At 45.3% G+C, this 19,300-nt stretch overlaps 1 protein-coding gene across 6 annotated transcripts in view; it reads left to right on the plus strand.

Annotated features, from left to right (window-relative positions):
- Nucleotides 1-19,300, plus strand: part of C1QTNF7 (C1q and TNF related 7) — a 39,808-nt gene that overhangs the window by 1,023 nt on the left and 19,485 nt on the right. For 2 of the 6 annotated variants that reach the window (XM_081207906.1, XM_081207907.1), the window contains exon 2: nt 1,765-1,888. The exons of 2 other annotated variants lie outside the window; for them this stretch is intronic. The gene's annotated coding sequence lies outside the window, so the exon portion shown is untranslated. Of the gene's footprint in view, nt 1-103; nt 321-1,764; nt 1,889-18,939; nt 18,960-19,300 lie in introns of those variants that run through there. 2 more of the 6 variants (XM_081207909.1, XM_081207910.1) reach the window with 2 other exon arrangements.

The raw sequence follows: 19,300 nt of genomic DNA on the forward strand, positions 1-19,300 counted from the left end.
GGGTTGGGACTAGATGACCATTGGGGTCCCTTCCAACTCTGCAATTCTATGATTCTATGAGACTACTGGCTAAGGCTTCAATCCTTGCCCTGCTTATCTGGGAATAAGTCCTAACTGAATTCACTTGGACTTACTTGGGAGTAGATATGGTTAGGATTGTGCTATAAACATGCTTCAGATTACAGCTTTAATTATATTAGGCACAGGAAGTTAACATTTGAAACTTCTGGATTTCAGTGAAGGGGCTAGGGTTTTTTTGGTTTTTTAATTGCACAAAACCTTTTGGATGTTGCTATAAGAGTTTGGGCTTGGTAGGGAAAGTAAGTTTCTCCATTAATTAAGAGGAGGAAATGGGTGCTTTCATATATTTTATATGCATATTAACAGAATGACCCTTTGGAGAGGAATGTGTAAATGATGAAGAACATTTTAATTTTAAAAAATTATAATTAAAGGGGACACAATACAACCATAGTTAAACACCTTTTGTGTTCATTTGCTTTCAATGAGAATTGAGATCAGCAGGGTTTAAAACTGCTCATTTGCTCTTTCCTTTTTTTTATTTAAAAAAAGGCATACATATTTGGTTTGGCTTCTCTCATTCCTTTACCAACTGACTTGAATGTTTCTGGTTTTGCTTTCCCATGAAAGATGTGAACATAATTCCAAACATTCCCTTTAGCTCAGTTGCTATGGCTCCTTGTGCACTTGTTTTTCTAACTGCTCTGTAAATACAAAATAAACGATAAGGCTTTGGAGTCATGCTTTAGCAAAGTTTGAGCAATCCCAAAACAGTTCTCTTTCTCTCTCTCAGACACACACACACACACACACACAGAGAGAGAGAGAGAGAGAGAGAGAGAGAGAGAGAGAGAGAGAGAGAGAGGTTGGTCAGTCAAGCATCATTTGAAACATCTATCACAACATTTTAAAGCAGCAGAACTTACTGAGCTTCCTTGACATTTGAAGGATTGCGGCTGCTTAACACTTGGCGGGAGAAAACATGCCAGAATGAAAGGAAGTCTTCCATTCTCTGCTCACACCCTCTTACAAAGTGTGAGATGTAGGTTGTGTACACATGAGCATTTACTTTGGCACCTGTGTGCTCCCACTCCTCCTGTTTGAAGCTGAGTACACATGCAGTTGGCCATAACCCAGATGTTTGCAGCAGTTCCTTGAGAAATACTCCTGTTTGGAGCCTTTCCCCTCAAACCAACTTCCATTCAACTTGAAAACGTAAGTCACAATTATCAACCCTCCAGGTATCCCTATTTTCCAGGGACAGTCCTAGATTTACAGAAGACATCCCGGTTTCTGATTTGATTCCAGCATGTCCTGCTTTTCTTAGGATGTCCCTATTCTCATTGGAGGGTACGTCTGGACAGTGGTGTAGCGTGGGTTGTCAGCACCCGGGGCAAGGCAAGTAATTTGCGACCCCTAACCCGTGGATTTGTGCCCCCTAACCCATGGATTTGCGCCCCCTAACCCTAACCCCCAGATGTTGTGCCCGGTGCGGCCGGGCCCCCACCCCCGCACCCCCCACGCTACGCCACTGCGTCTGGAGTTTTGAGACATCCCGAGCCAAGGAAATAACTACACAACCTTTAGAAAACATCTGAAGACAGCCCTGTATAGGGAAGGTTTTTAATATTTCATGTTTCATTGTTTTTATATATGTTGGAAGTCACCCAGAGTGGCTGGGGCAACCCAGTCAAATAGGCAGAGAATAATAATAACAATAATATGTCCCTATTTTCATCGGAGAAATGTTGGAGGGTATGCAATCAAGCTGAGGTGTGTATATCTGAGGCAGCCGTTGCACGTGTGCAGATGACAGCTTCATTGAATGGGCATTTGGGAGTGTTGCAGGTGCAGGAAAACAAATAAGGTAATGTTCATCAGGTGTGTGCAGTAACAGCCTCGCTACATTTTAAGCCACTATAAATCTCACTGAGAGATTTATAGCTCAAGCCTATACATGTCTACACAGACATAAGTCCCATCATTTTCAGTAAGGCTTACTCCCAGGTAAATTCTATACCATTTTGTTCTGTACAATACAAGATTGCAGCTTTCTTTTACTTAATAACCAGGGCAGGAAACAGTCGGTCAGATTTCATTGTCATTATAAATACCGTATTTTTCGCTCTATAACACGCACCAGATCATAACACGCACGTAGTTTTTAGAGGAGGAAAACAAGAAAAAAAATATTCTAAACAAAATAGTGGATATATGATTTTAGTGGTTCATGCTGTGGCCACAGACACGTGATCTGACAGTGAGTTTGGAGTAGCCCAATGCAAAAATCCTGAGGATCCATGTGGATCCATGCTTTGTAACCACAGAGGAGGGAAGGAAGGGGAACCATGGATCCTCTGCTCACGACTGCAGCAGATCCCCCCCCCCGCCACCCGCAGGCATTCGCTCCATAACACGCACAGACATTTCCCCTTACTTTCTAGGAGGAAAAAAGTGAGTGTTATGGTGCAAAAAATACGGTAAATTGACAATTTAAGCCCAACGCCTAGTTTACACACTCAGTAAAATCAAGCACTGTAATAAAACTTTCCCTGGTCTGTGTGACTTTAGACTGTAGATTCCCTGGGGGAGAAAGGAGTCTGTCTTTGTATATCTGGACGTTCCGAGGGTGGCTTTTCAAACTTGGGGGGATTTCGGTTAGAGGGTGCACAGTTTGAAAGCATGCACCTGCATCTATTCAAAATTAAATGTTTTAAAGTTGTGCATTTGAAGAGCATTGGTTATAGTTTTTTCCTCATCCTTTTTGTACCTAACAATAAATGAGAGCAGAGGTGTGAGTCCTTAGCTTATAGTCACTGTGACGTGCACACCTTATTTGGGTTTTTTCGATAAGCAAAGCAATTTGTTCCTTCCTAGATCACATTTTGCCACCTTTTGAAATAGCTTCTATAACTGTGGTGGGGGCTAGAGACTGTCACCACATGGCAAAGATCCATGGATGTACTGATGCACTCATGTAGAGTCCCTTCATATCATGCTAACTGAAGCATTTGGAATTGGAGGTGCCTACTGTGTGCAGGGGGACGCAGGTGGCGCTGTGGGTTAAACCACTGACCCGAGGACTTGCTGATCAGAAGGTTGGCGGTTCAAATCCCCGCGACGGGGTGAGCTCCCGTTGCTCGGTCCCTGCTCCTGCCAACCTAGCAGTTTGAAAGTACGTCAAAGTGCAAGTAGATAAATAGGTACCGTTCCGGTGGGAAGGTAAACGGCGTTTCCATGCACTGCTCTGGTTTCGCCAGAAGCGACTTTAAAGATTGAATCTTCCTTTTGGACACAATTTGAATGAGTTTTCTGTTTGTGGCTTCTGTAGTAGATCTTGTACCTTGTTCCCTCAATTTTTGGATTATTAATATAAGATTTAGAACATAGAATGGCTTGGTAGTGTTTTGTGTGCCGCTTATGTGCTGATTACTTCATACTGGTCTACTATGAGAATTGGCAGCATAGGTTCATTTCTTCAGTACTTAAATTACCTGTAACAGCTGCAGGGGACTCACATGTTTAAACCTGAGGCGGCCCTGGTCATGTAAGGCAGGCAGCAGGAGTTTCCCTAGATGTCCTAGTGCTTAGAGGTCTCTGCCCACGAGTAGACCTGGTTTTCAGTTAAGCAGACAAGTCTGCCATTATATATCTACTTGATCCCAATACCAGCCATTGGCAGGTGCAGTCTTCATAACTGAGTCACTGTCAGGAGAAAAGATGGAATATAAATGAATATCATCCTCATCAGAGGCACAAGCTTAGACATCCTGCTTTGGGGGGTTACCCACCTGGCAGCTGAAGCTGGCATTGCTTCAATGGAGACACCGCGTCTCACTGAAATGTGTCCCCCAAAAACGTCTGCCTAGTGCCCATGTTTGTATATTTTAGATGGCCAGAAAAGAGTATTTTGCTTCCCTGGGCATTTTTCTGAATGACTTTGGGATTTCCTGCTGGGTTAGTGCTACCAGTTTTGGTGCTATTTTAACATTTGGCTTGTCTTTATTCATATAACCTATAATCTGTCATGCTAGTTTTGTATAGCTTTCCATCATAGACGCTCAATATGTGGTTTAAAAACAGATAATTATCACAGTAATAAGTTCATCTCTTTAAATTTGATGTTGTAAGCTAATTTGAATGTAGATGGAAAGCTGGAATAGAAGTATTTTAATTAAATAATAGCAGACTTCTCCAACCCATCTTTCGCTCAGCTGTGCCTAACCCTGCAGAGTACAGGTGTGCTTAAAGAAAGAATACACCTTTGCTGTCTATAGAAAACTAACATCCCAGAAAACAGATTTATAGGCCTGTGTTTTCTCTGACTCACCATTTTTCTTTACGGGGTGGGGGTATTTCAGACACCTAGTTTCCCCACCTGCAATCTGAAGAGGTGCAGGTCCGCCACACAAGTCTGCTGGTATTGTAGATTAGCCCCTGAGTCAGGCAAAAAATCTGTTTACTAAAACTTGTAGCAGCTATTGAGGGCTGCATGCGCAGATTGTTACCTTGACTAGCCCACATTTTACCAGCTTCCCTGCAAGGATATCATGGGGCACTTTGTCAAAAGCCTTACTAAATTCAAGATATACTATGTCCTCAGCATTCCCCTGAACCATCAAGCTCGTAACTCTATCAAAGAAAGAAAGAAATGAGATTTGTCTGGCATGACTTGTTTTGTGAGAAACCCATGGAACTGTAGAGTTGAAAGGGACCCCAGGAATTATCTAGTCCAACCCCCACAATGCAGAAATATGCAGCTGCCTATACAGGGATCAAACCTGCAATCTTGGAATTATCAGCACCATGCTCTAACCCAGGCTTCCTCAACCTCGGCCCTCCAGATGTTTCGAGACTACAATTCCCATCATTCCTGACCACTGGTCCTGCTAGCTAGGGATCATGGGAGTTGTAGGCCAAAAAAACATCTGGAGGGCTGAGGTTGAGGAAGCCTGCTGTACCCAACTGAGCTATCATGTAAGGGCATGAGGGTTATTTTGCTGGAAAACATTTAGAATGTGCTCCATCCATTTGCCCACACTACCAGTGGTTGTTTTAAGCAGCCGGGGCAGGCAAAAATAGAGAATGCAAATGGGAAGGCTCAAGCTTCCAAGAATCTTATCCACATCCTCGGGTAGAAAAAGCTGCAAAGTACCCACACTAACAAAACCAGGCAGAAACCTCCAGCATATCCACTAACTCTACAGTCAACTTGAAGTCTTCGGTTGGAGCAGATGGGTGGTGTTTTTTTCTGCCAAGTGTTTTGCAAACTAGTCACAAGGGGCCTCTCAGAGTCCTACTCCACCTTACAAAGGCCGGGAAATATATATGAGACCCTTCATCGCCCCTCAGAACTGCTTTCACCGCCAACACTCTGCAGATATAGAGATGGAAGGAAGATTTCTTCACTTCCTTCAGGCTTGAAATGAGCTCTCAGCTGAGTCTTACCCCATCTGTTACCCTTGTGTTTTCATCATTCCCACCAGATGTTTGTAAGCTCTCCCAATAATAATCAGAGGGGGTTTTTTTGGGGGGGGCGGCTCCCAACACTATCCCAGAGACCCCTCCTGCCGACTGAGACAGTGACACTATTGGTTTTCTCCTTTGGATAGATCTTTTGTAATCCCAGCAGTGTTTTAAAAAATCAGAGTGTTATTATGTGGGTGGTGTTCCAAGATATACCAACCCCTCATGTCTGTGTCTAATTCCCCCTGTTCCCTACACACCCCTGGAGAAAAAAAATAATCAGAGACAAGAGCTGTGGCCTTTTTCATTATTGCTACGATCTTCTGTTGCTTTTTTGATGATGATGACCTCATGGCTAATGTTCCAACTGCCTAATTTAATCTAGATACAGTACTTGTTCCCATTGATGAAGAGCTCTTTTATGGTGAAATTTTTGCTCCCAGTTTGTGTCCGTACTGCAAAATACCATGATGCTGTAGCCTTATGGTTAAGGCCGGCAAATCAATCAGTCAGTCAGTCAGTCAGGACAGGCTTCCTCAACCTTGGCCCTCCAGATGTTTTGAGACTACAATTCCCACCATCCTAGCTAGGGATCATGGGAGTTGTAGGCCAAAAACATCTGGAGGGCCGAGGTTGAGGAAGCCTGGAGAAGAATATTGCTGAAAATATAAAGAGCTGTCCTAGTCCTCCTCAGAGTAGACCCATTGAAATTAATGAACCTAACTTAGTCATGTCCCTAAACATCAGTAGGTCTTCCATACCCTCCAAGTGTCCCTATTTTCCAGGGATAGTCCCAGAATTACAAAAGCCATCCAGGCTTCTGATTCGCTTTGTGTGTCCGTGTCTAGTCTTGCCCCGTTCTAAAATTTATTTATTGGTGTGTGCTTTTCTATTTGCAAATCTACCAAAGAATAAAACCAAATCAGGATTAAGGGGTTTTCTCAGGACGGTGGATGGTGTGTGCGCTGTGTCCCATTGGTGGTGGGAATACTCTGTGGCGACAAAAATTGGGGGATTGAGGAAGGTCAGTTGCGGCGGAGTGAGAAATCTCCCTGTTTCCATCTGAGGGATGTTGGAGGGCACGGTCTTCTCTGAGTAGGGCTTGTGTTGAATGCCACCTTTTAAGGTCTGCTGGTGAAGGTTTGAATGTAGTGAGGCCAGAGGAAAAGTGGGGGGAGATATCTTTAGAGGAGCAACGGCAACAGTCTGCCTCAAAGATTGCATTGCATGCAGCCAAAAGGGTTCTGGCAAACTAATTTTAGCTTTCCTGATTTCTAAAGGCCACCTGGCTTAATTGTGCTCTAACCCAACATCTGTTTCAATTGCTGATGTGGGAAGCTTCAGTCTTCATGGAAGATAATGAAGCGGGATGAATATAATGGCCTCACATTTAAAATGTTTTTAAATAGGCAGAAAGATTTGTCAGTGGCTGGAGATGCAGAGTAGCGTATTGTGCTCTGATTGTGCTTGGTTATTTATGCTTATATGCCACTAGTTTGTCGGGAATAGCAAGTTTCCTTTATGATCCCCATCAGTGGCCTTAGTCAAAGTGCATGGTTCATCGGAATAAGGCCAATTTGTGCAAAAGCCATGATGAAGTGCCATCTTATCCAGGAATTAGTTTTAAAAGCCTGGCTAGTCAGTGTACAGAACTGCAGTGTTTAACTTTGGCTAGGCAGTGCTTGGGTCAGTTTCCTTCCCTGAATTTAAAATCGTAATAATAATGTTCTTTTTGAGATCAGTAAATTTGAAGTCAGTTTCCACCTGCTTGATTGTACTATTGTGTGTCACATGCTGTGTTCAGATACTGCTTTGCCAAATCTAATACAGCAAGGAGCAATGGGCTTATGGCTTGTCCCTGCCCGCTGGTTGCACAAACAATCCCAAACCTGGAGTACAGGAGAGGACAGACCACAGAGTCAGGGAAATTTAAGGTACAGGCAGGTGCCATGTCTCCTTAACTGGGTGTTCATGTTCTGTGTCTGGTTGTGGAGTCAGTATGAGGGCAGGCTAACGCCCGAGACTCATCCTTCTCTTATGCCAGATGAACATGCCTGAAGCTAACAGCTGTGGAAGTAGCGCTCAGTTTATTTTTACAACTCTCTCTCTTATAATAATGCAAAGTTGTAGTTCACAAAGGGTGTGGATTTCAGAGTTTTTGTTAAAGGAAATGAATATTGGAATCTTACTTTGGAGATCTGGGAAACACGAGACATATAATACTAAAAGCAATGCTAAAATAAACACAAGGAACGGTGGACATCCATCTGGTGTGGGTGGGGGCTCTCAACTTTCTGTCACACTCAACCGATAAAAAGACACACCCCCCCTGGTCTTGAAGGTAATCTGGTAGGAGCACCCTTGATTATCGGTTGCTGGGAGCAGCAGGGGCAAAGCACAAATGTGCCCCCTTCACGCCGCCGTGTCCTTGAGCAGCCTACTTTTCCTTCTGCCATATGGGGGTTGTCCTTCAGTCTTCTGCAGGGCAGGGGGGGTTAAAGATCTGGGCTGTTGAAGAGAAGGCAAATCTGTCCCCTGCCTCTTGGCTCTGCATGCCTTGCCCCCCCCCCAACAGGCATTCTGCAGGTGGATTCAATGCACAAACACTTCCCACAAATGTGCTCCACTGCTTATGGCAGATATTTTGCCAGAGTATTTATACTGGCTTCTGTTTAACCCATGTACTATTTGGGCTTCATCTGTTGCAAATGCCATGCCTTGCTGACCTAAGAATTTATTCCAGCTGTCTGTTGACAGGTAACGATAGCTTATAGCTGTTGTTATGAGTTGGGTAGGCTGTATGCTGAGACCCTTCTAACCCCTAGATCCCCGCAAGTGTTAAAATATGAGCTAGCTTCCTGATGAGGCAATTGCCTGGGCGATGGGCCATTAAGGGGAACAAAGGAAAGGGGCTCTGTGCAAGATGGAAAATGGGTGGGGGAACAAATGTTGGAAATGTAAAGAAATTGAAGGTACATTATTTCACCTTTGGTGGACGTGCCCAAAGATTAAGGCTTTGTGGGAAATGATCTATAATGAAATGAAAAAGGTATTTAAATATACCTTTCTGAAGAAACCAGAGGCCTTTCTCCTGGGCATAGTTGGCCAATCGGTGTTAAAGAAGGATAGAACTTTTTTTCATGTGTGCTACAGCAGCAGCAAGAATTCTTATCGCAAAGCACTGGAAGACACAAGACCTACCCACTCTGGAAGAATGGCAAATGCAATTAATAGACTACATGGAAATGGCGGAAATGACTGGCAGAATCCGAGACCAGGGAGAAGAGTTGGTGGAAGAAGATTGGAGGAAATTTAAAATTTATTTACAGAAACATTGCAAAATTTTTGAATGCTGATGACGTTGAAATGAATTGAAGGGGTTTTAGCAACAAGGCAAAATGTAAGATGGGACTGATAATAGAGAAACTAAATTGGATATGAATTTGCTGAACCAATTTTTAAAAAGGGATACAAAAAAGGGAGGCGTGAGGAAGTCAGGAAAATAAGTTAACTAAAGATGAGAGACTAAAAAAGAGGGAGTTTTGTTTTTTCTTTATGTTTTTTTTTCTTTTTTCTTTTTTCCCCCTTTCTTTTTGTGTTTAATGTTTGTATTTTTGTATTTTGACTTTGTATTTCTCTGTTTTTGTACTTTTTTGAATTCTTTCACTGATAAAACTTAATAAAATATTAATAATAATAAAAAGGAAAATGGGCGGGGGAGCCCATCCCTCAGCTCACATATAGTTAGAAGGACAAAGCCAGAGTTTAGTGTTGCAGTGATGTGAGCTAGAGGGATAGCAGCAAGCTGGAGAAAGAATCAGACTCGTGTTTGATTTCCATTTGAATCCAGGGCTGTGGCTATGGGATACAAATGCTGTGAACCCCTCTATTGTTGGCTTAGACACCACAGTCTCTGCTGTGCTTCATTCCAAAGGAAACGCGAACCCTGGTAAGCACCTCCAACCCCTGGAATCTCGTCCTGCTCAAAGACTGGGGTTGTGTTGTTGTAAATAAAAATATGCCCTTTTCCCTTATGGGGTATCCAAGAGCCCATATAGAGTCCTTACATAGGTTCCCTATTGGTAGGAGAAAATAACAGAGGCCAACCAGAGAATATTGAGAAGCAAAGCAGCTAGTAAGCTTGATCTTTATTGATCTGTTGCAACAGGGTACTCCCCTCACACGCAGGAGAGGAAGAGGACCCAGAACAATGGCCTGCAAGGCCTTATAAAGACTTTTGAAATTCCCATCCTCTAGATCCAGACCACCCCCAGAAACATTATGCATACATCACAGAAGGGGTGTAACCTAAGACCACCCTTCAGATACATCCCACCTACATCAGAAATTTAAATGTTGTTTTTCTCCTGTCACAGTTTATCTCCTGTCTGGCAAGTTGCTTGACTGGATTTCTGGGGTGCCTGGCCATTCTTTTGTAGTGGTAAAATACTTATTTCCTGGGCCAGGTCACAGGCTCACACCTTATTCAAACACAGATTAAAGGAAGAGACAATGGGGAGGCTTTTCTAGGTTAACCTTGCAGAGAAAGGATTTGGTCAGTTTAGGAATCAAAATGGTTCCAGGTTGGCTTTCCTGTGCTGATCTATGTATGTGCAGTTATGAACATTACTATATATTTAAGACCATAAAATTCCTATCACATTATTAAAATTCCTATCACAGTGTGCAGCAATGTGTTTAAATGAAATGAATCATAGAATAGAATCATAGAATCCTAGAGTTGGAAGAGACCACAAGGGCCATCAAGTCCAACCCCCTGCCAAGCAGGAAACACCATCAGAGCACTCCTGACATATGGATGTCAAGCCTCTGCTTAAAGACCTCCAAAGTAGGAGACTCCACCACACTCCTTGGCAGCAAATTCCACTGTCAAACAGCTCTTACTGTCAGGAAGTTCTTCCTAATGTTCAGGTGGAATCTTCTTTCTTGTCGTTTGGATCCATTGCTCCGTGTCCGCTTCTCTGGAGCAGCAGAAAACAACCTTTCTCGCTCCTCTATGTGACATCCTTTTATATATTTGAACATGGCTATCATATCACCCCTTAACCTCCTCTTCTCCAGGCTAAACATGAGGACCACCCCTGGCTATTCTCGGCTCACAACCCTTTCTGGAACACTTTCAGAATCTGGAAAGCAAAGTCTGTGCCATAAGCCAGAACATCTGGGGAAAGACTGTTTAAAAAATAATAATGGAGAGAATTATTGCAATTGTGCACTCTTGCCAGAGTGCTGGATATGGATTGGGAAAGCCTGGTGCTAACTTTGGGCAAGGCTCCCTTAGCCTAACGTAACCTCTCATAATTGCTGTGGCGATAAAATTGGATTGTCCTCTTGCCTTGGAGAAAGGGTGGGAGACAGGTGTGATGAAGGCATAGCTGCTAGTTGCATGGTAGTACATGACTGTTGAAACCTCTCATTTCTTTAGCAGGGGCAGCTAACCTGTGCCCCCATTCTGATGTTGCTGAACTACAACCCCCACAATCCTTCACCATTGGCCATGTAGGCTGTGGCTGATGTAGTTAGAGTCACCCGAAAATCTGAAGGGCCAGTTGGGGCGTGGGGCAGGAGGGTCACCTGGCTCGGGGCCTCAAGTTCAAAGAAGGCTTCAGATTCAGGAACTTGTTACATTTTTTGGCATTTGTAAAGTTTCACAACTTGTTTCTATGCACATGGGACCAACATGTGACAGACACACTCTCAGCTTAGAGATGCAAATGTAAGGAAATAAGAGGTGTGATTTGGTAAAAGTAAGGCTGCCATACGTCCAGGAATTGGACTGTCAAAATGGCGTCCATATGTCTGGGGAAACCTGGACGTATGGCAACTAGGGCGATTTTTAAAAGAAAAATGCTGTAAAAATCCCAGTTTTGGGAATATGGCAAATCTAAAATGCTCTTTGTTTGTTAACTGTTATAGACTGATATGGTCTGCTCCCAAGACAGAATGTTTCCGAAAACTGGAGGAGTTCTCCTGATACGTGGAAATCTCTCTGCAGCTTCTGCAATGTAAAACTACATTGACTACCTCTTTCAGCTAGCTGGAGAAGAAAGAGGGAGGGAGACAGCCTGGAGCCCTTTTCAGCTAGAACAGAGAGACTGAGGGAGAATTTCTACCGTATTTTTCGCCCTATAGGACGCACCATCCCATAAGATGCACCTAGTTTTTTGGGGGGAAATAAAGGGGAAAAAATTATTTCCCCCCCAGGCGCGGGGCTGGGGCAGCCCGAGCTTCCCCTGACCCCAGCCCCCAAACAGGCAGCTCTCTGCAAGCTGTGGGAGCCCAGTGGTGGCTCCCGCTGCTTGCCGAGAGGTCCGCGAAGCCTGGACGCGCTGAGATCAGCGCGGGCAGGCTTCGGGATGCCGGCAACTCTCCCCAAGCAGCGGGAACGTTCCCGCTGCTTGCGGAGAGATCCGCGAAGCCTGCAGGCGCTGGGATCAGCGCGCGCAGGCTTCGGGATGCCGGTAACTCTCCCCAAGCAGCGGGAACGTTCCCGCTGCTTGCGGAGAGATCCGCGAAGCCTGCAGGCGCTGGGATCAGCGCGCGCAGGCTTCGGGATGCCGGTAACTCTCCCCAAGCAGCGGGAACGTTCCCGCTGCTTGCGGAGAGATCCACGAAGCCTGCAGGCACTGGGATCAGCGCCCGCAGGCTTCGACATGCCGGCAACTCTCCCCAAGCAGCGGGAACGTTCCCGCTGCTTGAGGAGAGATCCGCGAAGCCTGGACGCGCTGAGATCAGCGCGCGCAGGCTTCGGGATGCCGGCAACTCTCCCCAAGCAGCGGGAGCATTCCCGCTGCTTGCCGAGAGGTCCGCGAAGCCTGGAGAGCGAGAGGGGTCGGTGCGCACCTACCGCTCTCGCTCTCCAGGCTTCAGCGAAAGCCTGCATTCGCCCCATAAGACGCACCCACATTTCCCCTTCATTTTTGGAGGGGAAAAAGTGCGTCTTATAGGGCGAAAAATACGGTAATTGTTAGCTGACTGGAGAGGAAGTATCCTTGGAAGACAATTGTTCTCTTTGTGGACTGAGTGCATGATTAGTAGTTGTGCTCCCTGTTGAAAGCATCAGTGCTGCTCTGCTTGCTCATTAGTAAATACAGCAAATATAAAAAGCTGCTCTCTCTCATCCAAATAACCCTAAACATTGTAGTGTGGTGCCTGGATTTCTCACTCCTTGAATAAATTGCAGCATATCAAATCTAAAAGTACTAACATTAAAGTGCAGACGATCTCTTGGGAACATTTGTTCCATTTCCATAGAAATGAAACTGTCAGCAAACTTTTTAGCACAGCTCAGTTAAAATTTGCGAAGAGCCAGACAACAAATGTTTTAGGGGCCAGGACTGGTCTCTGTGTTTCTATCGCTTCATTAGATAATATCTCGGTTCCTCAAAAAGTCAACACTTCAGCGCACCTTCCCCCCACAAAATGTCCCTATTGTGACCATCAAGGCATACCTAGAGGGTGATGTCCTGTCTAAAAGCATGCCGGCTAAAACAAAGAGTCCAAGATCGTCTTTATTTATTCTGTCTGGTTGGATTTGGCTGTGTTTTCCATTTTAAAAACATCCTAACGTCATTCCCTATGGACCAGTGGGTGGTTTCCCATACCTTCTGTATGAGGTGAAGTGACATGCAAAACAAGTTTGGCATCCAGATTCGCCGAGTGAAGGGGATGCCATATCAGTTTCCAAATTCATCAACCACATTATTTTGTTGAGGGTGGAGGGGGCACCTAGCTATTTTAAACGATGCGTGTAGCAGGGCTGTCCTTTGCATATGCAAATGCTTTTGTTTTTCCCATGTTCGACTGACCTCTGAGGTTTTTCTGGAATGTGCTCGGGATTCTTAGAAATTAAAGCTAGATGATCCCATAGGAAGAAAAAAGCCTTGTTTGGACTAAGGCTGCCAAGATATCCTTAAAAGGAAGGGTCTGCCTGACACATAGCACTGAAAGCATTTTGTGGCAGTTTTGGCCTCTGCTGGAACTCAGGACTCGCTATGCCAAATATCCACGGGAGGTTCCAGTCTTTCAGGCCCTGCAAACACCACACAAGGTTTGTAGAGCTATATCCAGTGTTTCCCAAACTTGGGTCTCCAGTTTGATGTTGGATTACAGCTCCCATCCAGTGGCGTAGCGTGGGTTGTCAGCACCCGGGGCAAGGCAAGTAATTTGCGCCCCCTAACCCATGGATTTGCGCCCCCTAACCCGTGGATTTGCGCCCCCTAACCCTAACCCCCAGATGTTGCGCCCGGTGCGGCCAGCCCCCCCTGCACCCCCCCACACTACGCTACTGCTCCCATCATCCCTGACCAAGTTTGGTCTTGCCAGCTAGGGATGATGGGGTTTGTAGTCCAACAACAGCTAAGGGACTCAGGTTTGAGAAACACTGCGTATTAAGTCATTATAAGCAATAAGAGCTCACCCGGTTTTAAAAACAAACAAAAAATCTGGGGCAAATCCCCCAGCTTTTAATGTTTAACAGACTATGGTATTTTAATATTTTGTTGGAAGCCGCCCAGAGTGGCTGGGGAAACCCAGCCAGATGGGCAGTGTTAAGTTGTGGGTGAACATATCAGACGACACAGCGATTCTTCAAACAGCTCTTGTTTATTCACAGGCCAGAACAGAACTGAACTGAAGGGTTCAGCCAACCTGCTTATACAGTGGTGCCCCGCAAGACGAATGCCTCGCAAGACGGAAAACTCGCTAGACGAAAGAGTTTTCCGTTTTGGAGGTGCTTTGCAAAACGAATTTCCTATGGGCTTGCTTCGCAAGACGACAATGTCTTGCGGGTTCCTGCTGGTTTTTTTCCCTCCCCCCCCTTTTTCTAAGCCGCTAAGCCGCTTATCAGCTGATCCGATCAGCAGATAAGCCGCTAAAAGCCACTAATAGTGCTAATCCGCTAATCCTTCAATGGGCTTGCTTCGCAAGACGAAAAAACCGCTAGACGAAGAGAATCACAGAACGGATTCTTTTCGTCTTGCGAGGCACCACTGTATAGAGCTCCACTAGAATGCAACAGTAACCATTTCCTGCAACTATAATCACTGAACGTCACTTTCAATCCCTTATTCGCATATGTGGACCTGAGTGAAAACTATCTACAGTATCCCCCTGCTGGCCCAGGGTGAGAACTTCAGTACATAACAGGCAAGGTATAAATAATAAATTATTATTATTATCATCATTATCATTATCATCACAAGGTTCTCTCTTAGAGAAGGCACACTTAAGTTGATGAGAACCACACAAGAGCTCACAGCCATTTCAATGGGGACTAAGAAGGAGAAATTCCAGTAAATTGAGTCAAACCCAGGGCCGGCCCAAGACATTTGGACACCTGAGGCAAAATAGCACCCCCCTCCCCTTCAGGGAAGAAGAAGTAAGTGAAGATCTACATCGGGATTTGCTGCCCCTGTGAATCCTTCTGCCTGAGATCACCTCCCCTTGCCTGGTGGGTGGGCAGCTCCCACCCCACCCATAGAGTGCCACCCACTTCCATCTCCGGCCATAACCTTCGCTTACAGACAAAGGTGAGGAGTAATATAGAGTAGAACAAAGTACCTCTGAGTGTATACAGAGTGCCTTCTTTCACCAGTGAGCAAGACATAATCCAAGTGCTAGCGGCGATTCAGGTAACAGAATTTGTTTGTGGGTGGGATTTTTAAAAACATGAATAGTAATTTTTATTAAGGTTTTCAATATTGCTATACAATATAATAAGGGAAACAAATGCAGAATAAGACAAAATAAACAATCCATTGTTTGTGGGTGGGGTTCAAAATAGCAACACCATAGACAAATGGAAAAGAACTTCTGAAACATCTCTGGCATTGGAACATGAAATTAAAGAGATCAATCTGAGAGGTCAACTTATTTTAAAATATATCCAGTAACATAGCCATGGAAAGACCAGACTCTCTCAGAGATATTCTAAGGCCCTTTGCCAAATGCTCAGCATTCTTATCTTTTTAATCAAGTTTTCTTCCCCTTAGAAAGATATCAGGAAAAGTGTGCAGGGAGTATTCTACCCAACTGCTCACTAAGATCTGGTGTACACATGAAACCAGGTGAGCAAAAAAGGACTAACCCATGCAGTGTAAATGTACTGGGGTCTCATTTAACTCAGGTGCTCAGCTTCTGTGCATGTTTTGTTAGGATCCCAGCACACGCCCAGGCTATGGGTCCCTGACGTGGGGTGGTAGCCCTGTTTGTTTCCATGCCAACTTCCCCCCAAGGAACTCAATGCAGTTGCAGGATTTTCCTTTCCCAAGTTTATCCTCTCAACAATCCTGTGTGGTCAGTTAGGCCAATTGGTTCAAAGTCACCCATTGAGCTGAACAGGATGCAAATCTGGGTCTCCTCAGTCACAGTCTGACACTAACCACTACACCACACTGTCAGGCTGTGAACCTCCAGCCTGTGGGCTAAAAATGACCCACCAGGCCTCCCCATCCAGCCTGCCATTTCAGGTGTGGGGCAGCTACCAATGTAACTAGAAGGAAACAACAATCACATGGGGGGTGTGGGGAGCACACCTTGCTCCAATCGCACCAAGCGGTTTCTGTCAAAACCAGTGCGAAAATGGAGCAAAAAAGCTCTGTTTTAGCAGCAGTTTCAATGGCTTGCCACTGTTGGAGCAGCCAAGTGCTCCAACCAAATGCGAAAGCTGTCTGTGTGTCCACACGTTGCTTGTGGATAGAACACTTAATCTTTGCTCTTGACTGGTAAGAGCAGACATAATGGATTATGAATAGAAACAGAAATGTGGGTAATTAATTGGCTCCAAAGGAGGCGAGATAGTCCAAAGATTTGCTCTGAGAATATCCTGAGAACAGGATAAGTCAGATGTAGCTATTCTAGACTACTCTTTGACTCTTAATGCTGTTTTTCAGAAGCTCTGCCCAGATGTTCAGCTGTGTAGGCAACTGAACACAGTAAGTTGAGGGGAAGGAAGGAAAGCAGGACTATTTCATAGTCTCTGCCGAGAGACCAGCTACCTTTGGCTCTCTGCAATAATCACCTGCTAGCAGCTGTTCCAGAAAGCTGCAAAGAAGCAAACAGGACTATTCTTTGCTGACAGATCAGCTGCCTTTGGTCTCTCGTGGCAGCCATTGCAGCAGACTACCTGAACTGTTCCCATCCTGGGTCGGGTCGTTACAAGAATGGTAATATTAACAACTGATGCCCAAGCTTGTTTTTTCCTCCCTCCCTCCCTGTGCCCTTTTCCTTATGTGTTGTGCCTGCAAAATAGACAGCGATCCTGTAGTAAGATACTGTACACACCTCCCTGTGTATGCAAGCAACTTTTTCAGTTTCTTTGTGAGTAGAGTGAATATTCTGCACTCAAGGTACCTTCTGTAATGAGTTGTTATTTACAAATGTGTACGTATGCAAGTTGAGCACAGGTTTTGCCACACTTGAATCAGCAGTCAGCCTACACACAAGCAAGTGTGGTGTCCCACAAGTGCCTGTGGCTTGGAGTTGCCACCAGCCATCAAAAGCCATTAGCTGTGATCACCCCCCATACTGAGCTCTGACTCAACAGAAATGGATATTTAAACATCCAGCCAAATTGCTGCAATGTCTGAAAATTTGTTACTGTGCTAGTTCAGCGGCCAAAATCCCCCACACTGTGAAATTATTTGATAAAAATGCTTATGTAACCAATTGCAAGAGTGGTCTGCTAGAAAATAAACATTTATGCAAGAAGACTGCTATATTAATGAAGAATAGGCATGGTTTTAAAAGAAAGCATAAATTTATTTTAAGTGCATGTCTGTGGGGTGCTTGTGATCTGAACAAGACCTGGAAGAGTCCCAGGGCAAGAAATCCTTCCTCTGTTTGCTTTCTCAGCGTTCCCTACATCTTAACCACCTGTTATTTGTAGCAGAGCCACATATGGGTAAAATGGGAGACATAGCAGCTGTCAAGCAACAGACCTCCAAGTGTCCCTATTTTCCAGGGACAGTCCCGGATTTACATAAGCCATCCCCATTTCTAATTGGATCCTGGAATGTCCTACTTTTCCTTAGGATGTGCCTGCTTTCATCAGAGAAATGTTGGAGGGTTCTGGCGTGTGTGTTTCAGAGCTCATCAACACATCCATTTCCCCTACCACTTTCCCTCAGGGAAACCCAATCTTTAGTGCTGAATCGGCACAAACTGCAATTGAGTTTCCCGCAGATTGCCGTTTGTTCCACTTCAGAGCTAAAGAGCAGGTTTTCCAGGTGAAAGTAGTGGAGCAAATGCTAAACCACTCCAACTCGTGCCTAGATATTGTGGGACAAGCAGGAAACTGCTTGTACCCGTGCTTTCTAGGAACCGGACAAGCAGAAGTGTGGAAAAGCAGGCTTCTGTACATGGACTGGGATCAGTGGTGTAGCATGGATTGCCAGTGCCCAGGGGAGGGAGGGAGATGGAGTACGTATTCACATTCAACTGCCTAACAGTGTCCATGACACCCAGGAGATGGCAGCCACAGAGGTAATAAAAACAGGTTGTTTCATTGTCTGGAGAGGTCACTTCCTGGTTCGCATGGAGAAGCCCATCAACAGAGGTGCACAGCTGTATTGAGGCAGCACCGGGTGTTGAAATTTTGCGCCCCTAGCAATTTTTCACCTAGGGCAACTGCCCCTATGGCCCCCTACATGATATACCACTGACTAGGATCCACATGTGCACATGGTTGCTGTGCCCCAGCACACTTTTTTCTTCTTTGCTGTATTTGAGAGATTGGGGGCGCGGTAGGGGCCATTTGGAGGTCTAGTGCACCTCGCTGGAGCCTGAACTGGGGTCCAAAAGGTCTACGGTCTGTGTGCCCTGGTGCTTGTCTAGTGATGCCTCAAGTCCCCTGAGCCTGTTGTGCCACTTCCCACATGGGTCAAGCCCTTGTTGCTCCTTCCTCTATATCAGGCTTCCTCAACCTCGGCCCTCCAGATGTTTTGGGACTACAATTCCCATCATCCCTGACCGCTGGTCCTGCTAGCTAGGGATCATGGGAGTTGTAGTCCCAAAACATCTGGAGGGCCGAGGTTGAGGAAGCCTGCTCTGTATGATTCTGTGGCATCGGACAGGTGAAGAGCCCCATCCAAGGCAGGCACAGATGTCTCTGGTACCCTGAGGCATGCCTGCAAGTCGGGAGCCTAGTTCAGAATCTATCCAGGAAACCTGAATTAATGGCCATGTGGTTTGTCTAACTTTCCCAGAGGAATTCTGAATTAGGCTGGGTGAGTTTGCCTATCTCTGAATGCTTTGTATTGTTGGTGGTTTCCTCTTTGGGACTGTGCCGTGACACACTTTGCACACGCTATTCCTACCGGAGTAGAAGTCTTTAGTTGACTCGCAACCCTCCACAGCGGGGCAATGAAATGAGAGGCCCTGGGCTTTATCTTCTGAGTGGTGCAGAGAACCCTTCCTATGTATCTCTTTGAGAGTTTTGCATGGCAGAGCAGGTAAATTCTGAAAACCACACTGCCGTTTTTGTGCTGCAGTTGCTTGTCCTCGTGCTATTGCTCAGCTATGCATTCAGCCAGAAGATAATGTAATTTTTGGGGTAAAAGGGAGTGGGGGTGGTTGGGAGATTCTCCTTCTTTCCCATCAGACCAAAGCCGCAGTGAAGTCTTTCCTCTGCAGGGCACATAGTCTGCTTTGAGTTCTTCTGCTGTCAGGGTGGACAACTGATAAACTATGTGAGAACTTTGTAAGGGGGAAACCAGGAAATTACTTATCAAGCTCCAGCTTTGCAGAGGTTCTGGTGCCAACGTTTGGGGTGGGGAAGGGGGGAAGGGTCGAC

The sequence above is a fragment of the Podarcis bocagei genome (assembly GCF_964188305.1).
Source record: "Podarcis bocagei genome assembly, chromosome: 9".
In the NCBI taxonomy this organism is placed as follows: Eukaryota; Metazoa; Chordata; class Lepidosauria; order Squamata; family Lacertidae; genus Podarcis; species Podarcis bocagei.